This window comes from Hordeum vulgare, chromosome 4H, assembly GCF_904849725.1.
Source record: "Hordeum vulgare subsp. vulgare chromosome 4H, MorexV3_pseudomolecules_assembly, whole genome shotgun sequence".
Taxonomy (NCBI): Eukaryota; Viridiplantae; Streptophyta; class Magnoliopsida; order Poales; family Poaceae; genus Hordeum; species Hordeum vulgare.
Window position 1 is genome coordinate 143,852,626 of NC_058521.1, and position 26,191 is coordinate 143,878,816.

The window sequence follows — 26,191 nt, forward strand, 5'->3', positions numbered from 1 at the left end:
TAGTTAGCGCGACAACCTCGATGGCAGCACAATGACGGAGATCATGATAATGGAGATCATGGTGTGGCGTCGGTGATGATGGAGATCATGCAACTGCTTTGATATAGAGATCAAGAAGCACAAGTTCATGGCCATATCATGTCACTTTTTATTTGCATGTGATGTTAATCCTTTTATGCACCTTATATTTCTTAGATCGACAGTAGCATTATAAGGTTATCCCTGGTTAAAATTTCAAGATAAAATTGTGTTCTCCCTGACTGTGCACCATTGCGACAGTTCGTCATTTCGAGACACCACGTGATGATCGGGTGTGATAGACTCAACGTTCACATACAACTGGTGCAAAACAGTTGCACACGCGAAACACTCGGGTTAAAATTGACGAGCCTAGCATGTACAAACATGGCCTCGGAACACAAGAGACCGAAAGGTCGAGCATGAATCATATGGTTGATATGATCAACATGGAGATGTTCACCACTGAAACTATACTCAACTCGATGGTCAGACTTGAGTTAGTAAATTTGTATCATGCGACACTCAAATGACTAGAGGGATGTCTATTTGACTCGGAGTTTATTAGTAATATGATTAGCTAAACTCAATTGTCTTGAACATAGTATAAGTAATCTTTGCAAAATTTTATGTTGTAGATCAATGGCTTATGAAGTAGCAACCCTGAAATTTAATACGTGCCTAGAGAAAGCTAAGCTGATAGATGACGCAAGCTACTTTGTTAATTGGGCTCGTAATCTGAGACTTTTCCTCACGACTGGCCAAAAGCAATATGTGCTTGATGCTGCGCTAGGTGAAGCACCATCCGCTACGGCGACCCGAGATGTTTTGAACGCTTAGCAAGCGCGTAAGGATGACTACTCACTAGTTCAATGTGCAGTTTTGTTTGGCTTAGAACCGGGACTTCAAAGACGTTTTGAATGTCATGGAGCATATGAGATGTTCCAGGAGTTGAAGTTTATCTTTGAGCAGAATGCCTGGATCGAGAGGTATGAGACCTCCGGTAAGTTCTATGCTTGCAAAATGGAGGAGAATTCGTCGGTCAGTGAACACGTGCTCAGAATGTCTGGGGTACTCTAATCGTCTAGCTGAGCTGGCGATTGAACTCCCGCAAGAAGCTATCACTGACAGAATTCTTCAGTCACTGCCACCTAGTTATAATAGCTTCGTGTTGAAATATAACATGCAAGGGATGAATCAGTCACCTGGCGAGTTGTTTGCGATGCTAAAAGTCGCTGAGCCAGAAATCCAGAAAGAACATCAATTATTGATGGTCAATAAGACCACTAGTTTCAAGAAAAATGGCAAAGCCAAGAAGGGTAACTCCAAGAACAGTGGAAAAGCTGTTGCCCCTCTGACTAAGAAACCCAAGACTGGACCTAAGCCGAAAACTGTGTCCTATTACTGCAAGGGGACTGGTCACTGGAAGCGCAACTGCCCCAAGTATCTGCCCGATAAGAAGGCGACCAACGCCAAACAAGGTATATTTGATATACATGTTATTGATGTGTACCTCACTAGCTCTCGTAGTAGTGCCTGGGTATTTGATACCGGTTCTATTGCTCACATTTGCAACTCGAAACAGGAAATGCGGAATAAGAGAAGGCTGGCAAAGGATGAAGTGACGATGTGCGTGGGAAATGGTTCCAAGATTAATGTGATCGCCGTCGGCACGCTCTCACTTCAGTTACCATCGGGATTAGTGATGAACTTAAATAATTGTTATTTAGTGCCTCCGTTGAGCATGAACATTATATCTGGATCTTGTTTATTGTGAGATGGTTACTCATTTAAGTCAGAGAAAAATGGTTCTTCTATTTATATGAGTAATATATTTTATGGTAATGCACCCAATGTGAGGGGTTTGTTCATATTGAATCTCGATTGTGATGACACTCATGTCCATAACATTGAGACCAAAAGACGTAGAGTTAACAATGATAGCGCCACTTTATTGTGGCACTGCTGCTTACGTCATATTGGTGTAAAACGCATGAAGAAACTCCATGCTGATGGACTTTTGGAGTCACTTGATTTTGAATCACTTGACACAAGCGAACCATGTCTCATGGTAAATATGACTAAGACTTCATTCTCCGGAACAATGGAGCGTGCAAATGACTTGTTGGAGATCATACATACTGATGTGTGCGGATCGATGAGCAAAGAGGCGCGCGGCGGATATCGTGATTTTCTCACCTTCACTGACGATTTGAGTAGGTATGGTTATATATACTTGATGAAGAACAAGTCTGCGACGTTTGAAAAGTTCAAGAAATTTTAGAGTGAAGTTGAAAATCATCATAGCAAGAATATCAAGTTCCTACCATCTGATCGAGGAGGTGAATATCTGAGTTACGAGTTTGGTGCTCACTTAACACAATGTCGAATTGTTTCACAGTTGACACCGCGTGGAACACCACAGCTCAATGGTGTGTCCGAACGTCGTAATCGTACTTTATTAGATATGGTGCGTTCTATGATGTCTCTTACCGATTTGCCATTATCATTTTGGGGCTATGTATTGGAGACAACCGCATTCACTTTAAATAGGGCACCATCAAAATCCGTTGAGACGACACCATATGAGTTGTGGTATGGAAAGAAGCCAAAGTTGTCGTTTCTTAAAGTTTGGGGATGTGATGCTTATGTAAAAAAAGCTTCAGTCTGACAAGTTGGAACCCAAAGCGGAAAAGTGGGTTACCGAAAAGAGACAGTTGGGTATACCTTCTATCTCAGATCCGAGGGCAAAGTGTTTGTCGCCAAGAACATAGCTTTTCTTGAGAAAGAGTTTCTCTCGAAAGAGTTGAGTGGGGGGAAGATAGAACTTGATGAGCTTGCGAAACCTCTACTCAACAAGATGGTGGCACGGGGCAGAAAGAACTTTTTGTCGAGGAAACACCAGTTGAAGAGGAAGCTAATGATGGTGATCATGAAGCTTCAGATCAAGTTAATGTCGGACCTCGTAGGTCGACAAGAGCACGTACTGCTCCTGAGTGGTATGGGAATCCTGTCTTGTCAATCATGTTGTTATACAACAATGAGCGTGTGAATTATGGAGAAGCAATGCCGGGCCCAGATTCCAACATATGGTTTGAAGCCATGAAATTCGAGATAGGATCTATGTATGAAAACAAAGTATGGACTTTGGAAGTATTACCTGAAGGTCGAAAGGCTATTCAGAACAAATGGATCTTTAATAAGAAGACACACACAGACGGTAATGTGGCTGTTTATAAAGCTTGACTTTTGGCAAAGGGTTTTTTCACAAGTTCAAGGAGTTGACTACGATGAGACATTCTCACCCGTCGCAATGCTTAAGTCTGTCTGAATCATGTTAGCAATAACTGCATTTTTATTATGAAATCTGGTAGATCGATGTCAAAACGTCATTCCTTAACGGGTTTCTTAAGGAAGAGTTGTATATGATGCAACCCGAATGTTTTGTCGATCCAGAGAATGTTGACAAAGTATCCTATCTCCAGCAATCCATTTATGGACTGGTGTAGGCATCTCGGATTTGGAATCAGCGCTTTGATGAGGTGATCAAGGCATTCGGGTTTATACAAGTTTTTGGAGAAGCATGTATTTAAAAGAAAGTGAGTGGGAGCTCTATAGCTTTTCTAATATTATATGTGGATGACATATTGCTGATTGGAAACAATGTAGAGTTTTTGGAAAGAGTAAACGATTACATGAATAAAAGTTTTTCAATGTAGGACCTAGGAGAAGCTGCTTACATATTGTGCATAAAGATCTATAGAGATAGGTCAATGCGCCTAATAGCTATTTCACAAAGCACATACCTTGATAAAGTTTTGAAGAAGTTCAAAATGGAACAATCCAAGAAGGGCTTATTGCCTGTGTTACAAGGTATAAAGTTGAGTAAGACTCAAAGTCCAGTAACTGCAAAAGATAGAAAAAATATGAGTGTCGTCCCCTATGCTTCAGCCATAGGGTCTATCATGTATGCAATGTTGTGCACAAGACCGGATGTCCGCTTGGCCATAAGTATGGCACGTAGGTTTCAGACTGATCCAGGAGTGGAGCACTGGGCGGCGGTCAAGAATATTCTGAAGTACCTGAAAAGTACTAAGGAAATGTTTCTCGTTTATGGAGGTGACGAAGATCTCGTCATAAAGGGCTATGTCGATGCAAGTTTTGACACTGATCTGTATGACTCTAAGTCTCAAACCAGATACGTATTTATTCTTAACGGGGTTGAGGTAAGCAGGTGAAGTTCCAAGCAAAGCATCGTAGCTGATTCTACATGCGAAGCGGAGTACATAGATGCCTCGGAGGCGGCTAAGGAGGGTGTTTGGATGAAGCAGTTCAAGTCAGATCTTGGAGTAGTGCCAAGTGCACTGGACCCAATCAATGTGTTCTGTGACAACACTGGTGCCATTGCTCTAGCCAAGGAACCAAGGTTTCACAAGAGGACCACACACATAAAGTGACGCTTCAATGCCATCCGCAATTACATCTAGGAGGAGGACATAAATATTTGGAAAGTGCCCACGGATCTGAATGTTGCAGATCCACTGACTAAACCTCTTCCACGAGCAAAGCATGATCAACACCAGAACTGTATGGTTGTTAGATTCATTACACTGTAAATCACATAGAGATGTGAAGCTAGATTATTGACTCTAGTGCAAGTGGGAGACTGTTGGAAATATTTCCTAGAGGGAATAATAAAATAGTTATGATTATATTTCCTATTGTCCATGCTATAATTGTATTGAATGGAAACGTAAATGCATGTGTGGATATATAGAAAAAACAATATCCCTAGTGAGCCTCTAGTTGACTAGCTCGCTGATCAAGGATGGTTAAGTTTCCTAGCCATAGACAAGCGTTGTCACTTGATGATGGGATCACATCATTGGGAGATGATGTGATGGACTAGACCCAAACTATAAACGTAGCATATGATCGTGTCAGTTTGTTGCTAGTGTTTTCTCCATGTCAATGTATCTGTTCTTATGACCATGAGATCATGCAACTCTCGGACACCGGAGGAATACCTTGTGTGTATAAAATGTTGCAACGTTATTGGGTCACTATAAAGATGCTCTACAGGTATCTCCGAAGGTGTCTGTTGGGTTGGCATGGATCAAGGCTGGGATTTGTCACTCTGTGTGACGGTGAGGTATCTCGGGGCCCACTCGGTAATACAACATCACAAGAAGCCTTGCAAGCAATGTGATTAAGGAGTTAGTCACGGGATCTTGTATTACAGAACAAGTAAAGGGACTTTTCGGTAATGAGATTGAACTAGGTATAGAGATAACGACGATCGAATCTTGGGCAAGTAACGTACCGAAGGACAAAGGGAACCTTATACGGTATTAACTGAATCCTTGACATAGAGGTTCAACCGATAAAGATCTTCGTAGAATATATAGGATCCAATATGGATGTCCAGGTCCCGCTATTGGATATTGATCAGAGAGTTTCTCGGTCATGTCTACATAGTTCCCGAACCCGCAGGGTCTGCACACTTAAGGTTCGATGACGTTTCGGTATAATTTAGTTATAGGTGTTGGTGACCGAAAGTTGTTCGAAGTCCCGGATGAAATCTTGGACGTCACGAGGTGCTCCAAAATGGTCCGGAGGTAAAGATTGATATATAGGAAGTCCTATTTTGGTCACTGGAAAGGTTCCAGGCTCATCAGTAGTGTACCGGGAGTGCCGGGAGGGTGTCGGGTGACCATCGGGAGGGGTGTGACGACCCCTAGGGCTTCATGGGCCAAGAGAGGTGGCAAACCAGCCCCTGGTGGGCTGGCCGAAGCCACCTCTAAGGGCCCATGTGGCTGGAATAGGATATATGGGAAAAGTACAAAAGGTGGAAAAGGTTTCCAAGTGGAAGGGGAATCCTACTAGGAGTAGGATTGGAGGAGGACTCCTCCTCTCCTCCCACTTTGGCCGAGCCAAAGAGGCATCCATAGGGCCAGCGACCTCCCTCCTCTCCTCCTATATATACTAGAGCTTTTGAGGGTTTTTGAGACACAACAATTAGCCACGTGCTACCCTCTCTCTAGATCCGTTTCTCCTCTAGTCTAGTTTTCAGCGGTGCTTAGGCGAAGCCCTGCTGGATTAGCTCCACCATCATTGCCATCGCGCCATCGCGTTCTGGGAGAACTCATCTACCTCTCTGACCCCTCTTGCTGGATCAATAAGGCGAGATCATCGTCGAGTTGTACGTGTGCTGAACGTGGAGGTGCTGTATGTTTGGAGCAAGATCGGGACGGATCGTGGGACGGCGGCGATTTGGATCACGAAGACGTTCCACTACATCAACTGCATTTCTAAACGCTTCCCGCTTAGCAATATACAAGGGTATGTGGATCCAATCTCCCTCTAGTAGATTATCATCACCAGGATAGGTCTTCGTGTACGTAGAAAAAATTTATTTCCCATGCGACGTTCTCCAACAGTTATCACACATCATGTGGAAACCTAGGAATTCTCATTTTTGGGCCGGCCTAATGGCGACTAAGAAACATTTCTTTCACTTTGGTGTATTTAAGATTAAGGATGGATCGGAAATTAGATTCTGGGAGGGTAAGTGGTTAGGAAATACCACCCTCCGTGAGCAATAGCCGGCCTTATATAGTATTGTACGCCACAAAGTTGCTACACTTGCATCTATTATCCAAGTCTCGCCTCCAGATGTGACGTTCAGACGAGACTTCATCGGTACGAGGCTCCAGTCCTGGAATACCTTGTTAGGCCGCTTAGCATCAGTACGGCTGTCACAAGGTACTCATGAGTTTCATTGGAATCTATGTGGAAATGGTAAATTCTCCGTGGATTCCATGTATAGGGCGATGGCTTAACCCGACATCCCAGTCGATAATAACAAAAAAATTGGCAGATGAAGGTACCACTAAAATTAAATTTTTTTGCGTGGTACCTTCGCAAACGTGTCATTCTAACTAAAGACAATCTCGTCAAATGCAACAGGCGTGGAAGCATTAACTGTGTATTTTTTCCTCAAGAAGAGACAATAAAACACTTATTCTTTAATTGCCAGTTCGCAAGTTCTATCTAGTCGGCTATCCAAATGGCTTCCAACTTGTATCCACCCACTTCCATTGCCAATGTTTCTGGCAATTGGTTAACCAGGATTCATACTAAGTTTAGAACCATTCTTTGGGTACGAGCGTGTTGGGGATATTACCTATGGGTAACCCGCCCTTAATGGGCCGGGTCACCAGAGGGGCGACTCACCATTGGCTGCGTGTCCCATGGCCGAGGAACTGAAGGGTGGTTCAGAAGATCGTGCGGATGAGGGAATATCAAGGAAGCTCCTAACCGTGGAGAACACACCGAGTTAGAGATAAGGAAAGGTATGGAGAGTAGAATGGCAGGACTTTGTAAACCCTAGGGCCTCGACCTGTATATAAAGGCGAGTCCCAGGGAGAGGTCATGCGAGTTAGAAAGAATCAAGAGCTAGGTCAAGCGAGTTACGCCCTCCTTCTAATCGAAACCTCCATTAATCCACACAAAGCAGGACGTAGGCTTTTACCTCCTCACGAGGGGCCGAACCTGGGTAAATTTGAGTCTCGCTTTCGCTCACCCCCTTCGAGTCGCCACCAAGGTGCGATTGCTCCATCTCTAAGTCCTTTCACGAGGACATCTGCCGTGACAAAACTACGACAGTTGGCGCCCACCGTGGGGGCTGCACACGGTGGAGTTGAGTTCTCGAAGGGAGCCCTACAAGGGTTAGAAAGCTATGCGGTCGGCATCATGACTAAGAGCCGCCGCGAAAAGTACTACATCGACAACTCGATGTGGGAGCCGGAGGCCGATTCCGTCGAATCTGGCTACCGAGTCCCCTTCGGCAAGATCAACGTCTTCATCGGCATGATCGGGACACCCGTTCCTGAGCCGAACACCTCCACCGATATCGTCCAGCGGGCTAGGTACGTCCTCCCTGCTACACAGCGGGACAAGAGCCGCCATGTCTTCGTCTGTTTTACGCAGGGAGACGACGCGCAAGACCAAGTGGCGGGTCATGAGATCACCCCTGTCAATTCCGACGGCGAGTCATCCATGGGCGAGACAGAGTCAATTCGCCCTCTCAAGGAAGGACAGCTCGGGGGGCTGTCGTTGGCAATGGATCCCGAGGTTTTTGAGAGGTCTCGCCGGCAAATCGCCATCTATATGGCGGGGTCAGCATAGCCTGAGCAGAATCCAACTGGCAATAACGAGACCGGGGGAACATCCAAACCCCTAGCACAAACCATGACGGAGCTGGCGGCGGAGATCGCCAGCCTCATGGCAACCACGATCATGTCTGAAAATCAGGAGTCTGTCAACACAGAACTAACTAAGCTGCAGGAGGCGATGGAGAAGGCCCAGCGGGACATGGAAGCAGATGCCGCTAGGATAGAGACGCAGCGAGCCGCAGTGGCAGCGGAGATGGAGCGATTGAATACTGAGGGCTGGCGGCTCGAGAGACAATAGCGCGCATCTGACGTAATTCACCAAAGGAGACACAATGGGTGTATACCGGCCGACTTACACCCAACTCGCCTTTTCGACACTTCGTGCACCCCCGGGGCGGGTCCAGGCCGGCCTTTACAAACCATCCCAGAGGGAGGAGGGGCTCTGCCGCCCAATCCACCGCCACCTCAGCCAATGGATGCCCATGCGACTCGGTTCTAGACACCACGGGGCCACTTCTCGAATCCTGTGGATAATGTGCTCGCAGCAACCTGCCACCTGGAGTCCCTTTAAATCTACGGAAACACCCCGGCCGAGATAGAGGCCATAAACGCCATTGAGATGCTAAATACGGCTGTGGTTCAGCACGCACAGTATTCTCATAGCCTTGATCCACTACACTCCATGCCTCAGGCGAGTCACACCAGAAGTCGCCATGAGGACTTCCCCGCAGTAATCAGTGGGCCACGGCGACTCCCTCCACATGACCCGCTCGGAATGACCGACACACGGGCTCAGGATATTTTGGATGCGGTGCGAGCCGCGCGACACATAGAACCGACGGCCGCGGCGGGCCCGGTCTACCCAGCTTATGCACCGTCACCTCCCGCTCCCGTGGAAGGTGGGGGCAAGCATATTGGGGTCTCATGTCTTGCCCCAGCCCTGCGCAATGAGCGCATGCCGAAGGATTTCAAAGGGCCAAGGAAGGTCCCCAACTACTCGTCGGATCTCGAACCCGGGTCATGGATCGAGAGCTACGAGCTCGCGATGGATATGCTCGACGTAAGCGAGGCGGTCTGTGCTAAATACTTCACCATGATGCTCGAAGGGACGGCACACACGTAGCTGAAAAACCTGCCGCCCAACTCCATCAACACTTGGGCGGAGTTGAAGGAGCGCTTCGTCAAAAACTTCAGAGGGACCTGCAAGCGCCCGATGACTATCATCGACCTACAGCACTGCATCCAGCGGCCGGATGAGTCGGCCCATCATTGGACCCAGCGAGTTGCAGAAGTTATTCATTCATCGGAACGCATTTCGGCGGCTCAGGCGGTGTTAATCCTGGAGATGAATTGCCATTTCGAGCCTCTGGTACTGAAGTTGGGGAGACTTAAGCGAGAGGTAGAGGACATGGGTGAGCTAATGGACGCCCTTACCAGGTATGCTGAGTCGGACGACACCAAGGACCCTGGAGAGGGCGACGACAAAGTTGGTGCCGCCAGGAAGGGCGAGTTACATAAAGGCCATTCCCAGTTTTAGAATCGGGGCAATAACCACCATGGCGGGCATGGCAAGCAACGGCAACAGGAGGGTCCTACGGAATTTGTTGCTAATACTAATACCGGCAACACAAACCCACGCCAGAAGAAGTGGGCCTTTAGTGGGAAGAAACCACGTAACTACCATGAAATGCTTAAAGTCCCGTGCCCGCAGCACGCTACGGCCGAAGGACCGGCGACTCACTCATGGGAAGATTGCTACATGATGCAAGAATTTCGGCTCGAGGCACTCAAGAGAATTCAAGGCGGCGAGCAGGGCCAGCGAGAGGAGCAACCCGGCGCATCCGGGTCACGCCAGGCCACGTTCGGGGGTTTTCCTAACCAAGGACCACAGGGCGGGTCGCAGCACAATGCTGGCCAATACCAACTGCATAACCAGCAATACCATCCACCGGGAATATTCCAACAGCCCCCCCCCCCCCCCCCGCAAGGAGATCCCCAGCGGCAGGAGGATCGGGGTGGGTTCCAAAATAATCCCAAACAATTGAACAGCGGGCAGTACCACATGTTCACCACCAATACCTGTAAGCGAGATCATAAGGTGAAGCATAGGACTTTCGTAGCTGAGCCGGCGCTCCCCCGATACCTTCATTGGTCAGAGCAACCCATAACATAGAGCCGGGAAGACCATCCACCCCGAGTTGACAATCCTGGCGACTTAGCCCTGGTTGTGGCTCCCCAAGTCGGGGGATACACCCTCTCCAAGGTCTTCATGGACGGGGGCAACAGCATCAACATCCTGTATTTCGACACCTTCCGGCGGATGAACCTCTTGGAGAAGGACCTGATGCCATCATCCACGGTCTTCCACGACATTGTCCCCGGTAAGTCGGCGTACCCGATTGGGCGAGTTAAGCTTAACGTGGATTTTGGCATGGAGTCGAACTACAGGAGCGAGTCCCTCCTGTTTGAGGTGGTCAAAATCAAGAGCCCCTATCATGCGCTGTTTGGATGACTGGCGTACGCCAAATTCATGGCCCGCCCATGCTATGTTTATCTCAAGCTCAAGATGCCTGGACCCAAGGGCCCTATTACCATCCACGACGACAAACAAATAGCCCAGGAGTGTGAAGAAGGAGACGCGGCTTATGCTGAGTCGGCATGTTCGGCTAAGGAGCTCAAGTTTCACCAATCCAATGTCGACCCGGCGGACATGACGCCGCTCAAAAGGCCAACCATCGATTCTGAGTCATCGCTCAAGTTTAAACCAATGGATGACACCAAGGTTATCGACTTTACGCCGGGTGACTCCACCAAGCAGTTCACTATTGGGGCGGGTCTCGACCCCAAATAGGAAAGCGCGCTCATCGAATTCATCCATGAGAATCGGGACATATTTGCATGGAAACCTTCTGACATGCCGGGTGTACCGAGAGAATTCGCTGAGCACCATCTTAACACTGATCCTCTAGTTAAGCCAGTTCGGCAGTACCTTCGCAGGTTTAACGAAGAACGCCACAAGGCGATCGGCGAGGAAGTAGCCCGGCTCCTTGCCGCTAGGTTCATCATCGAAGTTTTCCATCCTGAATGGCTGGCTGACCCAGTCCTAGTGCTCAAAAAGAATGACACCTTCCGCATGTGCATTGATTACACCGACCTCAACAAAGCCTGTCCAAAGGATCCTTTCGCCCTTCCCCGCATTGATCAGATTATTGATTCGACGCCGGGTTGTGAGCGTCTGTGTTTCTTGGACGCCTATTCAGAGTACCATCGGATAAAAATGGAGGTGGAAGATCAGGAGAAGACAACCTTCATCACCCCGTACGGAGCCTTCTGTTACGTGTCCATGCCGTTTGGGCTAAAGAGTGCGGGGGCGACTTGCCAGCGCTGCATCCAAAACTGCTTACACAGCCAGATAGGCCGTAACGTCCATGCTTATGTGGATGACATCGTGGTCAGGACTCACCGCAAGGAGTCGCTCTTGGAGGATCTCAAAGAAACCTTCGACAACCTGTGTGTTTACCAGATGAGGCTTAATCCCACCAAGTGTCTTTTTTGTGTCCCTGCGGGGAAGTTATTGGGTTTCTTGGTATCCAAACGCGGGATCGAGGCCAATTCGGACAAAATCGAGGCAATTACTTCACTTGGGAAACCAGCCAACGTTAACCAGGTGCAGTGTATGGCGGGTCGAATCGCGGCTTTCAGCCGTTTCATAAGTCGCCTTGGAGAGAAGGTCATCCCTCTCTACCAGCTGCTCAAGAAAACCGATCGTTTCGTGTGGACAGACGAAGCCAACGAAGCCTTGAAGCGGCAATTAGCTAACCCGCCCGTGTTGGCGGCTCCGCCGGACAAGGAACCTATGCTCCTATACATTGCAGCCAATTCCAAAGCAGTCAGCGTGGCAGTAGTTGTCGAGCGAAAGGAAGAAGGGAAGGAGTACCCCGTCCAGCGACCGGTGTATTTAGTCAGCGAGGTCCTCACCCTCTCCAAGCAACGCTATCCACATTGGCAAAAGTTGGTTTTTGGGGTGTTCATGGCGAGTCGAAAGCTGAAACATTACTTCCACGAACACCCGATCATGGTCGTCAGCTCCGCCCCCTCGGTGACATCATACAAAACCGAGAGGCTACTGGACGGATTGCCAAGTGGGCCATCGAGCTTGGATCCCATCAGGTACGATATACGCCTCGGACGGCCATCAAATCTCAAGCGCTCGTGGACTTCATCAATGATTGGACCGAGTTACAAATCCCTGAGGAAAGACCCGATCTTACGTATTGGACCATCCATTTTGATGGGTCCAAAAAGTTGGAACGCTCGGGGGCTGGTCCGGTGATAACCTCGCCTCACGGTGACAAATTCTATTATGTCCTCTGACTCATGTTCCCATGTACCAATAATGCAGCAGAATATGACGCTTTGCTCCATGGTTTGCGACTCACCAAGGAGATGAACCTCACGCGAGTGAGATGTTTGGGCGACTCAGATATGGTGGCGCAGCAGGTTTCTGGCACCTAGGATTCATGAGACCCTCTGATGGCGGCTTATAGACGAGCTGTGTCCGATGTGGCGGGTCACTTCAATGGCTATCAAGTGGATCACATCGACCGACGGCTTAACGAAGCAGCGGACTGATACGTCTCCAACGTATCTACTTTTCCAAACTCTTTTGCCCTTGTTTTGGACTATAATTTGCATTATTTGAATGGAACTAAACTGGACTGACGTTGTTTTTAGCAGAATTGCCTTGGTGTTATTTTTGTGCAGAAATCAAAGTTCTCCAAACGTCCTAAAAATTTACGGGGAGCAGTTTTGGAAAATATCAAAAATATCTGCGCCAAGTTCCACCTCAGGGGGTGGGCCAGTGGGCCACAAGCCCCTGCTCTGCCACCACCCCCCTGGTGGCGGTGGGCAGGCTTGTGGGGCCCACAGGCACCTGCCGCCCCCAATTCCAGGTCTATAAGTTGCCTTTCGTCCCAGAAAAAATAAAAAGCAAAGTTTTCGTCGCGTTTTCGATACGGAGGCACCGCCACCACCTGTTCTTCATCTGGAGGGCAGATCTCGAGTCCGTCTTGGGCTCCGGAGAGGGGAAATCATCGCCATCGTCATCATCAACCTTCTTCCCTCTCCAATTCCACGAAGCTCTTCATTGTTTGTGAGTAATCTATTTGTAGGCTCGCTGGGCGGTGATGAGTAGGATGAGATCTATCATGTAACGGAGTTAGTTTTGATGGGGATTGATCCCTAGTATCCACTATGTTCTGAGATTGATGTTGCTACTACTTTGCCATGCTTAATGCTTGTCACTAGGGCCCGAGTGCCTTGATTTTAGATCTGAAATTATTATGTTGTCACCAATATATGTGTGTTTTAGATCCGATCTTGCAAGTTGTAGTTACCTACTATGTGTTATGATCCGGCAACCCCGGAGTGACAATAACCGGAACCACTCCCGGTGATGACCATAGTTTGAGGAGTTCATGTGTTCACCAAGTGCTAATGCGTTGGTCCGGTTCTTTATTAAAAGGAGAACCTTAATATCCCGTAGTTTCCTTTTGGACCCCGCTGCCACGGGAGGGATGGACAATAGATGTCATGCAAGTTCTTTTCCCTAAGCACGTATGACGACACACGGAATGCATCCCTACATCACATTGACGAACGGGAGCTAGCCACTTATCTCTCCGTGTTATAGTTGTTGCATGATGAATATCATCGAAACAAATCACCAACCCATTGCCTACGAGTTTGTCCTACTATTGCTACTGCTGTTACTTGTCTTGCCCTGCTGCTACTACTGTTGCTACTGCTGTTACTTGTGTTGCTCTGCTGCTGCTACTACTGTTGCTACTGTTGTTACTTGTCTTGCTCAGCTGCTGCCACTACTGTTGCTACTACTGTCGCTTGCTACTGTTGCTACTTGCTACTGTTGTCACTACTGCTGTTCCTTGCCACTGCTGCTACCTGCTACGCTGTTGGTTCACCTACCGTTGACGGGAATTGACAACTTCCATCGACGCGGCAACGAAGGCGCCATTGATACAATTGTTAGGAATAGTCTGCTGTCAACAGATCGTTTCTGACACCGTTGTTATCATACTACTTTGCTGTTACTACTGTGCTTGCAGATACTAATCTTTCATGTGTGGTTGAATCTGACAAATTCAGCTGCTAATACTCGAGAGTATCCTCTCACCTCCTTTATGCGATCTACAAATTTGGGTCGAATACTCTACCCTCGAAAACTGCTGCGAACCCACGCGCTGGTGGGCCATCAACAACATTTTTCTAGTTCTGGTGCCGGGGAGTGCTAGCAGCATTCTTCTGGTGCCGTTGCAAGGGAAGGATTGTTGTCATCAGCATTCATCTAGCTATAGCCATAGATTGCACGATCACGTACGCTCTTTCCCGCCTTGGTTCATAGCGTAAGCCGGTTCCTCCCATTGTCTTTTTGGATATATTACATAGCCCTTCAGTGAAATTGCCTTCGGAGGAAGATATAGCGGTACCAGATCCCGAGACTCAACTCGTGGCGGCTCTCCATGCTACGCCGGACTGGGCAATTCCCTACATGGCGTACCTCACCACAGGCGAGTTACCAGCCGAAGAGTTGCGAGCCCGCCAAATCATCCGTCGGTGCAAATCCATGATCATACACAATGGCGAGTTACACATACGAAGCACCTCAGGGGTATTTCAAAGATGTGTTTCTTCTGAGGAAGGATGTATGATTCTCAACGAGATTCACGCGGGCGACTGTGGTCATCATGTTGGGTCCCGATCCTTGGTTTCTAAAGCCTTCATACATGGGTTTTATTGGTTGACGGCTCACGCAGATGCAGAGGAGATCGTTCACCGATGTGATGGCTGCCAAAAGTTTGGACGCCAGATGCATGTGCCGACTCAGAAATTACGAATGGTACCAATCACTTGGCCGTTTGTAGTCTCGGGTTTGATATGGTTGGTGGTGGTTGACAAATTTACCAAGTGGGTGGAGGCGGAACCTATTAGCAGTTGTGACACTGATACGGCCGTCAAGTTCTTGAAGAAACTGATCTTCAGATTCGGTTATCCTCATAGTATCATTACTGACAATGGTACTAACCTATCCAAAGGTGCAATGCAAGAGTTCTGTTCACGAGAGCATATACGGCTTAATGTTTCTGCGGTTGCGCATCCCTAGTCTAATGGACAGGCAGAGAGGGCGAATCAGGAAATATTGTGAGGGATCAAGCCTCGGCTCATGGTACCTCTGGAACGTCCACCAGGATGTTGGGTTGATGAGTTGCCATCAGTACTGTGGAGTATCAGAACGACTCCAAACCGTTCCATGGGTTTTACTCCTTTCTTTCTGGTCTACGAGTTAGAAGCGGTGTTACCAAGTGACATCAAGCATGATTCCCCGTGAGTCGCCGCCTATGTGGAGCAGAACAATGAGTTGGCACGACAAGACTCGCTGGATGCTTTGGAGGAGGAATGTGACTTGGCCGCGTCATGATCGGCGATTTACCAACAGGACTTGCGTCGTTACCATAGTCGTTGGGTCAAGAGCCAAGCTTTCCAAGAAGGCGACTTAGTGCTCTGTTTGATTCAAGATCATACCGGTATGCACAAGCTATCACCTCCATGGGAGGGGCCGTTTGTCGTCAGCAAGAATCTTCGGAACAGTTCATACTATTTAGTGGATCTTCGACCGGATCGGCCAACTATAGAGGTTGAGACAACTCGCCCCTGGAATATAGCCCATCTGCGACCTTACTACACTTAAGAGCCATGAGCTCCCTCTTTTTTCTTTATCAGTTTTTTGTAATCCATGAATTATGAAAGCAATAAAGCCGGCACCCATGAATTTCGGGGTCCTTTGCCGTTTCAGCTTCTGAAAGCATGAGTCTTTATTGTTCTATAAGTAGCCCGAACATGGACGCTATCAAAGTCAAAGAGCGTAAGTCGCCATGCTGCACTTGCTTCAAAACTGGGCTTTGATAAAAGCCAAAGAGGACCAACGTTACCGCATCACATGGTCCAAACATGGGCGCCTTATATGGCTTTGAGAATTAAGCCGGCTTACTTGGGGGCTACTAGTCCCCAAGTCGTTTTGCAGTAAGAGCGTATACGCTTCTGTAATCCTATGCCTGGTTTCTTCCTAAACCATAGGTCACTTGGGGGCTTCCACTCATTGAGTCCAGCCTGAATACCCTCTTGGCTAGCGAAAAATTACCGCATTACAAATGGTTATACTGGACCATGTCTTGAACAAGTTGCCACATGGACCTATGCACTCAAGGCGAGTCAATCCGTTATTTGGACCCTGAACTCGCCTTGGTTAAAACATAAAAGGTACCGGCCAGAGTCACACATGGAAAATAGAGAAACCATTGGTTCATTGAACCCGCTTCATAGAAGCTTGACTCGCGCCTGATCAGCCAGTCTAAAACAACAAGGCTTTTTTGCAAAAGCTTCTTACGGGTAACACTAGAGTTTTGCAAACTCGTCTTATCCTATCGAAACTCACCGAGTCGATAAATTTTTTACCTTGAGCCGGCTTTGATTATAACTCGCCCCGGCTCATATTGTTCGCCGTAACCCGGGGGCTGATTTATTTCTTGCCATATCCCGGGGGCTAATTTTTATTTGCCACGATCCAGGGGGCTGGTTAATTTTTGGCCATGCACTTAGTGACTTGGCTGCTGTTTTTTCCTAAACATACCAGGAAAAAAATTTGAGAAATTCTTTGGCTTATCACAAAAAATTGCACGCGAGTCATGCATAAGATCCAAGGACTACAAGTGGTTCCATCCAAAAAACAATACAGCATGTTTGGTGTTTCACAAACACTATCAAGATTATTACATGGCTCGCAGGGCCAGAATGGGTGTCATCCCCCAGTAAAGGAAGGATCCATGGGCGAATCAGGCCGTCGCCGAGTCGCCTTGTCGTGAGCTCTCTCCGCCTTCGATTCGTATGTCGCCCAACTTCCAGTTGCACTTGGACAGGGTGATGTACTCGTCTTCATCATCAAGGAAGAGAGATAGGTCCAAGTCAAGATCAAAAGGATTCTTGGGACGACTAGGAACTAGGCTAGCAGTTTCGTATGCAGGAGGCGTCACCTTCTTTTTGTTCTCGTCATAGGCGGCTTGGTATTTGTTTATATCTAAGTTGGCTGCCAATTGAGTCGCCGCATAACGAGCTTCTACGATGGTGCGGTGATAGTCCACCTCGGTGAATTCTGACCCGTCATGTTTCATCTCGGGGTAGCCGGCGACTATTTCTTCGGTTTTGAGCTCCGGGGCATAAACCAAGCACCGACTCAGGGTGTTCAATACTCCCTTTCAGGCGGCTGATCTTTTTAACTCCTCTATCTGAGGAGGCAACGTAGACAAGAAGCCAAGCATCTGCTTGATGGTCATTAATGGTCCCTTGTTTCCCATGACTACCTTGATTGATAGCTGATACGTCTCAAACGTATCTATAATTTTTTATGGTTTCACGTTGTTATCTTGTCAACTTTGGATGTTTTGTTTACCTTTTATATCTTTTTTGGGACTAACTTATTAATCTAGTGCCAAGTGCCAGTTCCTGTTTTTTCTGTGTTTTTGACTCTTTTCAGATCTGATATTGGAACGGAGTCCAAACGGAATAAAATCCCTGAAATAAATTATTCCACAACGGAAGAAGATCGGGAGACTTGAGGGCCAAGGCAGGGGGCCCACAGGGAGCCCACAAGCCCTGTTGCCGCGGCCAGGGGGTTCCCGCGGCAACCAGGCTTGTGGCCTTCATGGCGCTCCCGTGCCCTAGCTCTTTGGCCTATAAATTCCCTAAAAATCCAGAAAGAATCGGGGCATCCACGAAAAACACTTTTCCATCGCCGCGAGCTTCCGTTTTCGTAAGATCTCATCTGGAGACCCTTCCCCGTGCCCTGCCGGAGGGGACTTTGGAGTTGGAGGGCTTCTACATCAGCATCACGCCTCTCCAATGACTCATGAATAGTCCACTTCAGACCTACGGGTCCGTAGTTAGTAGCTAGATGGCTTCTTCTCTCTCTTGGATCTTCAATACAAAGTTCTCCATGATCTTCATGGAGATCTATTCGATGTAATCCTCTTTGGCGGTGTGTTTGTCGAGATCCGATGAATTGTGGATTTGTGATCACATTATCTAAGAATTATATTTGAGTCTTTGCTGATTTCTTATATGCATGATTTGATATCCTTGTAAGTCTCTCCCAGTCTTGGGTTTTGTTTGGCCAACTAGATCTATGATTCTTGCAATGGGAGAAGTGCTTGGTTTTTGGGTTCATACTGTGTGGTGACCTTTCCCAGTGACAGAAGGGGCAGCAAGGCACGTATCGTGTTGTTGCCATCAAGGGTAACAAGATGGGCTTTTATCGTAGATATGGGATTTTCCATCTACATCATGTCATCTTTCTTAAGGCGTTACTCTGTTCTCATGAACTTAATACACTAGATGCATGCTGGATAGCGGTCGACGTGTGGAGTAATAGTAGTAGATGCAGAAAGTATCGGTCTACTTGTTTTGGACGTGATGCCTATAGATATAATCATTGCCTTAGATAACGTCACGACTTTGCGCGGTTCTATCAATTGCTCGACAGTAATTCGTTCACCCACCGTCTACTTGCTTTCATGAGAGAAGCCACTAGTGAACACTACGACCCCCGTGTCTATTCACAACTATTGTTTCCACTTTCACGTTTACTTTGCTTTGTTTCCTCTTTGCTTTCAGTTCTCACTTTGCAAACAATCTATAAGGGATTGACAACCCCTTCATAGCGTTGGGTGCAAGCTCTTTGTGTTTGTGCAGGTACTTGAACTCTCCTCCTACTGGATTGATACCTTGGTTCTCAAACTGAGGAAAATACTTACCGCCGATGTGCTACATCACCCTTTCCTCTTCAAGGGAACACCAACGCAAGGCTCCAAGGCCGCGGGGAAATCCTTTTCATATTTGCTATGGAAGTCCCTATAGGCGTAGCCATAGCAGCAGGATTCCTGGCACCGTTGCGAGAGAAGGTCTGTTGTCGCAGTAGCACAAGGATTTCCGGTGCCGTTGCCGGGGAGGAGATCTATCCAAGTAGGTGTCACAAACTCATCTCTTGCATTTCCCTTTTTTGCCAGTTGCCTCTCGTTTTCCTCTCCCCCACATCACATTTGCCGTTTTCATTTGCCTTTCTCCTTTGCCGTTTTCTTTTGCCTTTTTGTCGTTCCCTTTCGCCCGTCTTTCTTGCCTGCTCTTAGGCTTGTTCGTGAGAGACCTTTCCTCATGCACAAACCAAACTATTTTAGAAAATTGGAAGAGATTGAAACTAGTGCAAAGGTTTCATGTCTTCTCAGTTTGATCAAAATAGTTACTTCCGTAGGGAATTAAAAGAGAAAAATTCTTTTGTGGTCTGTTTGAATAAAGAAGTTGATGATATGGCCAAAGATTTCCTTGCACTAAATTCTCAGCTTGCTCACCTTGAAAAATTGGTGTGCCAAATTTCTGACAAGCAGGCTACCTTAGTCAATAAGATGGCAGCTAAACCTGAAATTTGTGATGCAAATCACGAAGATCTTAAAGTGCTTGGTGTGACTCCTCTTGAATCTTTGTTTTCGCGTGTCAAACCTATTGATGAAGGGGCTGGATATGAATCCACTTCGGTTGAAAAACGCCCCAATGATTCGGAGTCCACCTATCTTGATGATAAAGGTGTGGAGAGTGGAGTAGAATAAATCAAAATTTTGGGTAGTAATGAAACTCCCACTTTGGATTTCAAGGAATTCAATTATGATAGTTTCTCCTTGTTTGAATGCATTTCCTTGATGCAATCCATTGCAAACTCTCCACATGCTTATAGCCAAAGCAAAGCCTTTACCGCACATATCGTAGATGCTATGATGAAATATTTTGAATAGAAGCTCGAATTAGAAGTCTCTATACCTAGAAAACTTCATGATGAGTGGGAACCTACTATCAAAATCAAGATCAAAAACTATGAATGCAATGCTTTGTGTGATTTGGGTGCTAGTGTTTCCGCGATTACTAAGTCTTTATATGATATTCTTGGATTTCATGAGATTGAAGAGTGTTCTCTTAATTTTCATCTTGCGGATTCTACTCTCAAGAAACCCATGGGAAGGATCGATGATGTTCTTATTGTTGCAAATAAAAACTATGTACCCGTGGATTTCATTGTACTTGACATAGATTGCAATCCTTCATGTCCCATTATTCTTGGTAGACCTTTCCTAAGGACTATTGGTTCTATCATCGATATGAAGGAAGGGAAAATTAGATTTCAATTTCCCCTAAAGAAGGGCATGGAGCATTTTACTAGAAAGAAAATAAGATTGCCTTATGAATATATGATGAGGTCTACTTATGGTTTGAGCACCAAGGATGACTACGTGATTCCATCACCTTATGCCTAGCTAAGGGCGTTAAACAATAGCGCTTGTTGGGAGGCAACCCAACGAATCTATCCTTTTTCTTTCTGTTTTGTGTTTTCCACACTTTCATAATTCTGTTATGATTGCGTTTTTGTGTCTATTTTTGCGTTTGTGCCAAGCAAAACCGTTATGATTAGTCTTGGGGATGATCGTTTGGTCATGCTGGAAAAGAAAGAAACTTTCCGCTCACGAAACCAATTTTCGTTTTTTTCTGTAAGAGCTTTTGAGGTGATTCTTTTTGCTGCTGATTTCTACGCAAATTCTTCAGACTTTCGTAATTTTTCAGCATTTTTGAAGTACCAGAAGTATACGAAGTATACAGATTGCTACAGACTGGTCTGCTATTAACAGATTCTATTTTTTGTTGAGTTGATTACTTATTTTGATCAAACTATGGATAGTATCGGGGGTATTAGCCATGGAATATTGAAAATACAGTAACCCAACATCAACATAAGTAGAATTTAAGTTTGCTACAGTACCTAAGGAAGTGTTGGTTTGCTTTCTTATACTAATGTTATCACGAGTTTCTGTTTAAGTTTCGTGTTGTGAAGTTTTCAAGTTTTGGGTGAAGTTCTTATGGACAAAATGATAAAGAGTGGCAAGAGCTCAAGCTTAGGGATGCCCAAGGAACTCCAAGTTGATTCAAGGATGCCGTAAAAGCCTAAGCTTGGGGATGACCCGGGAAAGCATCCCCTCTTTCGTCTTCAATCCATCGGTAACGTTACTTGGGGCTATATTTTTATTCACCACATGTTATGTGTTTTTCTTGGAGTGTGTTCTATCGTAGGAGTCATTTATTTTTGTTGTCTCACAATCATCCTTGCTGCACACCTAGAGAGAGAGACATGCACTCACCGTGGTTTTGTCGAGCTTCACTTATGTCCTTTGGTTAGACAATTCAACTCACATGTGCTTCACTTATATCTTTTGAGCTAGTTGCTTTTGCTCTATGTGCTTCACTTATATCTTTTAGAGCATGGTAGTGCGTGGCTTGGTAGTTGATCTATGCTATGAAAGTAGTCTCAAAAGGGGTAGTTATCCAAAGGGATATGAAAACTTCCACCTTCATGTATATTGAATAGTTAGAGAAGTTTGATTCATCTCAATTAGTTTTGAGTTGTGGTTGTGGTAATATTGAAGTTATATTTGTAAGGTGTTGTGGATCTAGAAATACTTGCGTTGAAGTTAGTGATTCCCATAGCATGCACGTATGGTGAACCGCTATGTGATGAAGTCTGAGCATGATTAGTCTATTGATTGTCATCCTTTGTGTGGCGGTCGGGATCGCGCGATGGTTTATACCTACCAACCCTTCCCCTAGGAGTATGCGTTGAATGCTTTGTTTCGATTACTACTAAAACTTTTGCAACAAGTATATGAGTTCTTCATGACTAATGTTGAGTCCATGGTTTAGATGCACTTTCACGTTCCACCATCACTATCTTCTTTAGTGCCGTGCAACTTTCACCGGTGCACAAAACCACCCATATAGCCTCCCTCAAAACAGCCATCATACCTACCTACTATGGCTTTTTCAAAGCTACTCCGAGATATATTGCCATGCAACTACCACCACGACATGTGCCACCACTTCTACATTGCCATTGCATGATCATAAGATAGCTAGGATGATGTTTCCATTGATGTCGATGCCATGCTAGATCATTGTCACGGTACATTACCGAAGGCATTCCATATAGAGTCATCATTGCTCTAAGTTTTGAGTTGTAAGTGTGAAGATCATCATTGATGGAGCATTGTCCCATGTGAGAAAATAAAAGAGGCCAAAGATGCCCACCAAAAAAAATAAGAGGCCAAAGATCCCTCACAAAAAAATGAGAGAAAAAGAGAGAAGGGACAATGCTACCACCTTTCCACACTTGTGCATATTAAGCACCAAGATCTTCATGATTGACAGTCTCTCGTTTTGTCACCACCATACAGCTAGTAGGGAAATTTTCATTATATAACTTGGCTTGTATGTTCCAATGATAGGCTTCCTCAAAATTGCGTTAGGTCTTCGTGAGCAAGCAAGTTGGATGCACACCCACTAGTTTTCTTTAAGAGCTTTCACATACTCTTAGCTCTAGTGCATCATTTGTATGGCAATCCCTACTCATTCACGTTGATATCTATTGATGATCATCTCCGTAGCTCATTGATATACCTTGTCAATGGGACCATCTTCTCCTTGTTTACCTTGCAACCTCCACCACACTCCACACCACTTATAGTGCTAAAACCATGGCTCACGCTCATGTATTGCGTGAGAGTTGAAAAGGTTTGAGAAAGTAAAGGTGTGAAAACAATTACTTGGCCAATACCGGGGTTGTGCATGATTTAAATTCGTTGTGCAAGGATGATAGAGCATAGTCAGACTATATGATTTTGTAGGGATAACTTTCTTTTGGCCTTGTTATTTTGAAAGTTCATGATTACCTTGCTAGTTTGCTTGAATTATTATTGTTTCCGCGTCAATAGCAAACTATTGTTTTGAATCTAATGGATCTGAACATTCACGTCACATAAGAGCAGTTACAAAGAACATCTACGCTAGGTAGCATGAAAACATCAAAAATTCATTCTTTATCACTTCCCTACTCGAGGACGAGTAGGAGTTAACTTGGGGATGCTTGATACGTCTCAAACGTATCTATAATTTTTGATGGTTTCACGCTGTTATCTTGTCAACTTTGGATGTTTTGTTTACCTTTTATATCTTTTTTGGGACTAACTTATTAATCTAGTGCCAAGTGACAGTTCCTGTTTTTTCAGTGTTTTTGACTCTTTTCAGATCTGATTTTGGAACGGAGTCCAAATGGAATAAAATCCCTGAAATAATTCTTTCCAGAACGGAAGAAGATCGGGAGACTTGAGGCCCAAGGCAGGGGGCCCACAGGGAGCCCACAAGCCCTGTTGCCGCGGCCAGGGGGGCCCGCGGCAACAAGGCTTGTAGCCTCCCTGGCGCTCCCCTGCCCTAGCTCTTTGGCCTATAAATTCCCTAAAAATCCAGAAAAATCAGGGCATCCACTAAAACACTTTTCCGCCGCTGCAAGCTTCCGTTTCCGCGAGATCTCATCTGGAGACCCTTCCTGGTGCCCTGTCGGAGGGGACTTTGGAGTTGGAGGGTTTCTACATCAACATCATCGCCTCTCCAATGACTCGTGAGTAGTCCACTTCAGACCTACGGGTCCGTAGTTAGTAGCTAGATGGCTTCTTCTCTCTCTTGGATCTTCAATACAAAGTTCTCCATGATGTTTATGGAGATCTATCCGATGTAATCCTCTTTGGCGGTGTGTTTGTCGAGATCCAATGAATTGTGGATTTGTGTTTAGATTATCTATGAATTACATTTGAGTCTTTGCTGATTTTTTATATGCACGATTTGATATCCTTGTAAGTCTCTTTGAGTCTTGGGTTTTGTTTGGCCAACTAGATCTATGATTCTTGCAATGGGAGAAGTGCTTGGTTTTGGGTTCATACCACGCGGTGACCTTTCTGAGTGACAGAAGGGGTAGCAAGGCACGCATCATGTTGTTGCCATCAAGGGTAACAAGATGGGCTTTTATCGTAGATATGAGATTGTCCATCTACATCATGTCATCTTGCTTAAGGCATTACTCTGTTCTCATGAACTTAATACACTAGATGCATGCTGGATAGCGGTCGACGTGTGGAGTAATAGTAGTAGATGCAGAAAGTATCGGTCTACTTGTTTTGGGCGTGATGCCTATAGATATAATCATTGCCTTAGATAACGTCACGACTTTGCGCGGTTCTATCAATTGCTCGACAGTAATTCGTTCACCCACCGTCTACTTGCTTTCATGAATGAAGCCACTAGTGAACACTACGGCCCCCGGGTCTATTCACAACTATCATTTCCACTTCCATGTTTACTTTGCTTTGTTTACTCTTTGCTTTCAGTTCTCACTTTGAAAACAATCTATAAGGGATTGACAACCCCTTCATAGCGTTGGATGCAAGCTCTTTGTGTTTGTGTAGGTACTTGAACTCTCCTCCTACTGGATTGATACCTTGGTTGTCAAACTAAGGGAAATACTTACCGCCGCTGTGCTACATCACCCTTTCCTCTTCAAGGGAACACCAACGCAAGGCTCCAAGGCCGCGGGGAAATCCTTTGCATATTTTCTAAGGAAGTCCCTATAGGCGTAGCCGTAGCAGCAAGATTCCTGGCGCTGTTGCCAGGGAAGATCTGTTGTAGCAGTATCAATAGCACGCCCCCGGTGTATAGCTGTTCAACAAAGGTGTATATGGCTCTTAATTTAAGCTGGCAGTCGTTTGGAAGATTGATGGCTCGTGCACCTGCAAAGGGTAAATCAGTATTTGATAGTTTTTTCCAGTTTGGTTAGTCAAACGAGTTAAAGGATAACGCTTACCAAACATGGCGACTGTCATATTGGACACATGCTTTTTTAAGCCGGTTAGCTCTTGTTGGGAAGCTTCCAATTTCTCCTCAGTCTGCTCAGCACGCTTCAGGATGGCGGCTTGATCGGACTTGGCTTTCTTCTCAAGTTTTTTTTGGTCAGCTTTCATCTTCTCTAGCTCAGCCTGGAGTAAGTGGAACTTCGTCTCCAACTTGGAGTGGGCATCCTGTTGTTGAGCTAGATTTTTCTTTAGGTCGGCTACCGCTGACTCAGTTTGTGCCATAGACTCCTACACATTAAATTTGGCGAGACAAGTTTCAGAATCATTGCAAGCGATACTCCTGATACTTGGGGGCTAATGTATGATTTTTATCAAAAATCATACCGTATGCAAGACCCGGCTCATCTTCCTAGAAGATGACCCGGCCCTTGGTTGCTACAGGTTGAAGTTTTCTCTAAATACAAGACCCGACTTATCTTCCTAAAAGATGATCCGGCCCTTGGGGCTACAGTTTGGAGATTTTATGTACTACAAAGACCCGGCTCATCTTTTAAAAGATGAGCCGGCCCTTGGAAGGCTAATGGGTGCAGGAAAATACATCAACATACCTCATGTTTGGTCCTCATAAGACGGAGCAAGCTCTTGTTCAGTTCAAAATCCCTTTCCAGATGACTTGTGAAACCGGAGCAAAGTTGATCGAATTCTAGCTTCTCATACCGGGGGAGCTTGAGGGGTTGTGGGTTTTCATCAGGGGAAAGGCGAGTTGCCTTGGAGGTATGTTTGGAAAGCAGGACAGTTGGAGGAGTGGAGCAGCCAACGCCAGTGACCACGACGTCTGGATCGTCAGTCTCCTAGAGAGGGCTTGGCGGGTTACTCTGACCAGCGGCCTCCTTCAAAATGATGGGCGAGTCATCCCGGGCATCGGGAATATCGCATGCAGGAATATCACAAGCCGCTGTTTGCTCCTCATCAGCCTCAGGAATAGAGGTGCTCGTGCCTAAGGCAACAGATGTTCGGAGAACAGAACAAGAGTCGCCGGTCTTTCTTCTCTTCGCTTGTGCCCTGCGACAAAAGCACCAAGATTCAAAGCACATATCATCGTTTAGGAAAAATTGGGTTAACAAAAAAGACTTACCCTTGCACACGAATCATCGGCGGGAG